Raw genomic sequence first — 5,996 nt, 5'->3', positions numbered from 1 at the left:
AGATCCTCGGCTCCCTGGAGGCTGATCTCTGTGCCAAGCAAGTGCCCTGGGCACCAGGTGGGCCTCAATAAAGGTTGGCTGAGGGCTGGAGAGGTAAAGCAGAGGTAAGACACCCCCCCCCACCTTGCATGCCACCAGTTCGATCCCCAGCACCACATATGGTCCCCTGAGCACTGCCAGGAGTGAGCCCTGATCACAGAGCCAGGAATAAGCCTGGATGTGGCCCCCAAACAGAGCTGGACCAAGCAGGGCTATACGTGGGCCCCCAGGCTCCTCTCTCCCAGCGTGATGAAATCTACTTTATACCTATCAGGAGAGCTGTGACAGCATCATTAAAATGACAGTAGGGCCCCGGAGATGTGATTTGTAAGTCAATGTCATCTCAATTTAAAAGCGACAAGAGAGTATAAATATTTGGGGGGCTGAATAAATAGCATATCAGGTAGGGCACTTGCCTTGGCATCAGCTGACTGGGTTTGGCCCCCACTACCCCATATGGCCCCCTGAGTCCCCCCAGGAACGATCCCTGAGTGCAGAGCCGTGAGTGAGACCTGATCACAGCTGGATATAGCCCCCCTCCAGGGTAAAATGTTTATTTTTAGGGTGTAATGTTCCCACACCACACCTGCTTCCAGGGACACTTCCTGGTGGGTGGGCTTGCAGACGGCAGGGCACCGGGGTGGAGTACCCCTCCACCAGGAATGCTGGGGCTTCATGGGACCCCAGTCGGAGACCTTTTATAGGATAATAGAGTTATTCTAAAATGCTTTATTGGGGCTGGAGCAATAGCACAGAGGGTAGGGCGTTTGCCTTGCACTCGGCCAACTCGGGTTCGATCCCCAGCATCCCATATGGTCCCCCGAGTACCACCAGGAGTCATTCTTGAGTGCATGAGTCAGGAGTAAGCCCTGTGCATCACCGAGTGTAACCCAAAAAGAAAAATAAAAAAGGCTTGTTGTCACCATCACCTACTCTGTGAGTGCACTAAAAAAACATTGCCCACTTGGGCCTTAAGAAGCCCGGTGGACAGAAAGCAGGAGGCCTGGGTTTGAGCCATGGCACCACATTGCACTGTGAGCACTGCTAGGGGTGACCCCCAAGCACGGGGCTGGGATTCGCCTCCAGGATACCACCAGGTGTGCCCCCAAACCCAAAACAAAATGAAAGCAGCTGGCTCTAAAAGGATGGATGAGCCAGTATGTGAATGTTACCTCTGTGCTTTCCAAGGTGCCCTGTGGGGCTGAGCCACCAGGTTCCTCTCTGATTCTCAGGGGCAGGCGCCCGCACCTTCTCTCCCTTTATACCCTCCCCCGGGCACCTCTCCCAGCTGCATCTTGTCGCGTATTTGGAGGACTCAGGGGCTGCCCGTCGGGAACCATCTGATGCCAGCGTTGCTAGACAGAGCTTCCTCGGAGCCCCTCAACATCCGGTCTGCCGTGTAAGCTGCGTCCAGCAGATTCTGCTGACCAGGCTGGGGCCAGCGGCCCAGAGAGTTGACTCTTGGCTTCGCTGCCAACTCTCTGTGGCACAGGGCACATCGCCGAGCTGGCAGTGGCGACTGGAATACCCTGAGCTTTGCCTGGGGTTCTCCTGGCCCTGGGCTGTTTGTTTGGGGGCTGGGTTGGTTTGGAGGCAAGATGAGAGAAAGTCATATTTGTGCAGCCTGTTGTGTCTTTTCTCGGCTGACCCCACGGGACTGAGAGGATCCTGCGTGACAGAGGCAGAACTGGAGTCTGGCTGCACTGGGTGGCTTTCCGGAGTGTCCAGCTGACACGAACCACCAGCCAAGACCTCTGCATCTCTGACTCCAAGCCGTGTCCTTTACGCAAGGTTCTCTGGGGGTGGGGGACACTCTCTACTCACCAGACCCTGACGTCAAGAGAAGCCTCTGACATGCTGTGTCTCTCCACCTGGTGCCCTGTTCTCGGCCAGCTCCTCTGTCTGACCCTTTGCCCCTGCACACAGGTGGCCCAGCCCCATCCTGCTTCGGTTCTGGGAGCATCTGGGCCCTGATTTCCCCGAATGGAGCTGGCTGGGCCAGCCGTGCAGAGACAGTGGGTAAGTGCTTATGCAAGGGACTGTGTGGGGATCGAAGGAGAACCCCCTCTTGTGTATGTGTGTGTGCACGTGCATGTGCATGCATGCCAAGGGTGGAACCCAGGTTAGGCATGAGCTATGCCATATCCCATTTTCTTTTAGAAGGATCACCTTGTGTGTTTCGGATGCCACACAGACCCTTTCATGACCAGGCCCCTGTCTACCCGCTGCCTACATCTCCCCGCCCCATTCAAAGCGACTTCCATTGTGTGTCACCTCAGTTGACCGTCAGGGTTTGGCAGAGTGGATGTCTTCTCCCGGAAGTTCTCCCATCTCTCTGCCTACTCTTCCCAGTTCACCCCCTTCCCACCAGCCTCAGAGTCCCCCTTCCCACCTGACTTCCCACATCAGGTGAGTTATCCCCGAGAGCCCCAGCGAGTGGATCCTCCCTGCCCCCTGCTGCATTCTCCTCGCCAGGATATTTCCCCCACAAAGCCCAGCACCCATCACCCTCTTTGGTCATGAACTTTTTTTATGACTTCCCACGCCAGATAGTGCCTCTGAGGCAAAGCCTGGCATCCTGGTGCCCACTCTCCTGGCTCGTGCCACGGGCCATTCTGCATCACCCTGTCCCTTTGCCTTCCGGCTCCTACCCTCCTCTTAGCTACTCTGGGATCCTCTAACCTCACCTCCAGGCTCCCTGGCCTTCCTCTAGGCACCAGGTGACAAAGAGACAGGTCACATCACACACACACACACACACACACACACACACCTCCCTGCCCCTCATATAGCTTCCTCATAAGCTTGAGGTTGGCAGAGCTGCCGGGAGCACCTCCCTGCGACCCGAGCTGCAGGGGGCCATCGGTGGAGACCACCCACGGCCTCAAGTGGGCGGCTGCTTTCATCTGCGGCTCTTGACTTCAGCCCTCCTCGCTCTGTGCTCCTTCGCGTCCTCACTGCGCTCCCACTCTCCATTCATCCCCGCCCACTCGCGGGAGGGATCTCCAAGGCTGATTAACTCTCCAGACTGCTTCCAGCTCACGCAGGCGCTGAGTCAGGGCCGGCTCAGCACGCTGGAGGAAGGCTGTGCCCAGCTGACTCAGAGGGAGCTGCTGGATCTCTCTCAGAGGGACACTCACTCTGGGCTCGTCGCCTGCCCCCCCCAGCCCCCAGACCCTTGCAGCTAATGTCAACCCGACTTAGTGCTCTTGCCTGCCCCCAAGTCATTCCTCTTCCACTCAGAGACCCTGCAACCATGAGGCTTCCAGGAAAGTAGAGCGACTGACCAGCGTGGCCCCCATCGTCACTGGACACGTGACCTGTCTGAGCCAATGAGAGTCAGTGATGCAAATTAAAGACCCACACGGGGGCCTGAGAGATAGTACAGTGGTAGGGAGCTTGCCTACCCAGTTCGATTTGGGGCACCATATAAGGTCCCCTGTGCCCCACCAGGAGTGATCCCTGAGTGTAGAGCCGGAAGTAAGCCCTGAGCACCTCCAGGCATGTCCCTGTGTATCAGGGCTCCTGTATAGGCGGTTGGGTTCCTAGCCCTGGGAAAATAAAATTCCTTTTTGCTGGACATGAAACTGTAGGGGATGCCGAGGTTCCTAACTCCTTCTCAGAGGATACCTGAGAAAGAAGCCAACCCTGTGAGAGTGAAACGGGGATAAACTGAATCCTGATTATGTCTTGGAACCCTGATCCAGCCATACCTGAAGCTGCAGTATTAGAGTCTTGAACTTCTGGGGTTCAATTACCTCCTTTGCTTTATTCAATCTGTTGAGTTCAGAGTTAATAACATTTCCCCTACACTTGAACATTTTTATATTAGTCATGTATCTGTTTTTCTGTTTTGTTTTGTGGAGGGGGCAGTTGAGTCACACGTGGCCATGCTCAGGGCTTATTCTTGGCTCTATACTCAGAGGAGCGACTCTGGCTGTGTTTGGGGAACCTGTGCTTGTGGTGCTGGGTGTGGAAATAGGGTTAGCAGCACTCGAGACAAGCTAGCGCCTTATCCCATACTTTCTGGCCCCTCGAAGTTTATCTGAGAATTAGGGGTAGGAGAATATCTTCCGTGGTGGTAGCACCCGGTAACTTTGTACAATATATGTTTGATACTAATGTAAACATCTAACCCAAGCTGTTACAAAATTGAAGACAAGATTAGAGGCAGGAGAGAGAGCTCAGAGGCAGGAGCAAAGGTCAGTGGACTGGAACTTATCTTTGAATGCAAGAGCCTGTTCGACTCTGGGGTGAGTGGGATAAAAAAGAAAAAAAAAAAAAGAAGAACAAAGTCTCTTTAAAAATAGGGGAGCAGGGGCTGGAGCGATAGCACAGTGGGTAGGGCGTTTGCCTTGCATGCGGCCAACCCGGGTTCGATTGCCAGCATCCCATACGGTCCCCCGAGCACTGCCAGGAGTAATTCCTGAGTGCAGAACCAGGAGTAACCCTGGTGCAATCCCGGGTGTGACCCAAAAAGAAAAAAAAATGGAGGAGCAGAGAGATAGTAAAGCCCGCGTGGCTCCCCAAGCCCAGCCAGGAGTGATCCCTGAGTGCAGAGCCAGGAATCAGCCCTGAGCACCACCAAGTGTGGCCCTTGTCCTCCCCCCAAGAAGCAAACTCCCCCCCAATAAAACTGAGAAGTCATTGGTGGTTCCCAGAAGTGGGCTGGGGATGAGTGAAATGGAAGAAGGGTAAAAAGTGCCAATTTCCAGTCATAATATAGACAAATCCCACAAACGTTAGAGGCATAAACAAACCCCATAAATGTTGAGGCATAAATAAATCCCACCAATGGAGAGGTGTGTGGTGATACAAGTTATCAATACAGTGTTCTCTATGAAACCATTGCTAAGAGTCGATCTAAAAGTTCTCATGACGATGAGGCTCAGATATCTGGTATACTATTTAATTTGTTCATTTTATTCGTTTTATAAGTCAATCTCAGTCAAATGATGAACACACGTCCAAACCCCACCTTGGCCAGATAATTCCTCACTTCCTTCTCGGTCCTTCTATCCCGTTGAGAGACACCAAGTGTATGTTGTCCGTTTTTTCGAATTGCCTTTGGCAGGCGTGGTTTCCCAGTCCCGCCCATGCCGTGGTTTATTATCTGTGGCCTGGCCCACCTTCGCCCACCTTACCCCGGTCAGGGTAACTCCCTGTGGCTTTAGTCCTTGTCTGCGGATGAAACACAGGTACCTCAACCAGTATCTGGTCTGCATGGAGTGTTTTAACAGACGCCTCTAGAAAGAGCAAAGAAAGAAATAGACTAAAGCTGAGTGACCCAGAGTGGGGTCCCACAACTGTGAGAGGGTAGTGGTGGGATTCCCCACCTAAGAGCTCCCCGCCGAAGCCAGCGGGCATCGCTGCTCAGCCGTCGGGCACGGAGCGGGTGCCTGGGGCCCGGCTGCTGGCTCTGCCGTTGCTGGGGCGTGACCTCAGGTCAACACCTTAGTTTGTGCTTCCATCTCCAGCAGCACCTGTGGAGCGGACAGGCTAACCTATAAAGTATCTGGGGGATGGTTTGAGCCACATCTGCAGTACTGGAGGCTACCCCTGGCTCTGTGTTTAGGGCATCATGGCTGTGCCAGGAATCAAACCCCGGTTTGCTACTTGCGAGGCAGCTGCCTTGCACCTTATACTACCCCCTAACCAGCCCCTAATCAGTGATGCCAGAACCATGTAACGGCCAGAACCACGCCTGGCGTGTGATCTGTGCTAAGCAGGCGTTTGCCATTGTGAGACTGTGACAGTGACGTCGCAGCACCCGGGATGCCTGAGGGGGTCCTTGCTTCCCTTCCCGGAGCAGACATGGCCATAGCATGTTCTGTGCTCTGTGTTTCAGGAAGCGGCAGTGCAGCTCCACAGCCCTCCTCTGCCAAGCGTTGATCAGTTTATCCTCCCTGCATCCTCCCTGGCATCAACAGAGAAGATTCTGGGGCCTCCCCTCCACA

General features: G+C 54.3%; 1 long non-coding RNA gene across 1 annotated transcript; it reads left to right on the top strand.

Annotated features, from left to right (window-relative positions):
* On the top strand, positions 1-5,996 carry LOC129405819 (uncharacterized). Its single transcript, XR_008630777.1, has 3 exons — positions 1-104; positions 1,966-2,058; positions 5,888-5,996. It is a non-coding gene; the product is annotated as an uncharacterized LOC129405819 (long non-coding RNA).

Source organism: Sorex araneus, chromosome 6, assembly GCF_027595985.1.
Source record: "Sorex araneus isolate mSorAra2 chromosome 6, mSorAra2.pri, whole genome shotgun sequence".
Lineage (NCBI taxonomy): Eukaryota > Metazoa > Chordata > Mammalia > Eulipotyphla > Soricidae > Sorex > Sorex araneus.
The sequence above is the reverse complement of the archived record's forward strand: the minus strand, read 5'-3'. Positions and strand labels throughout refer to the sequence as shown.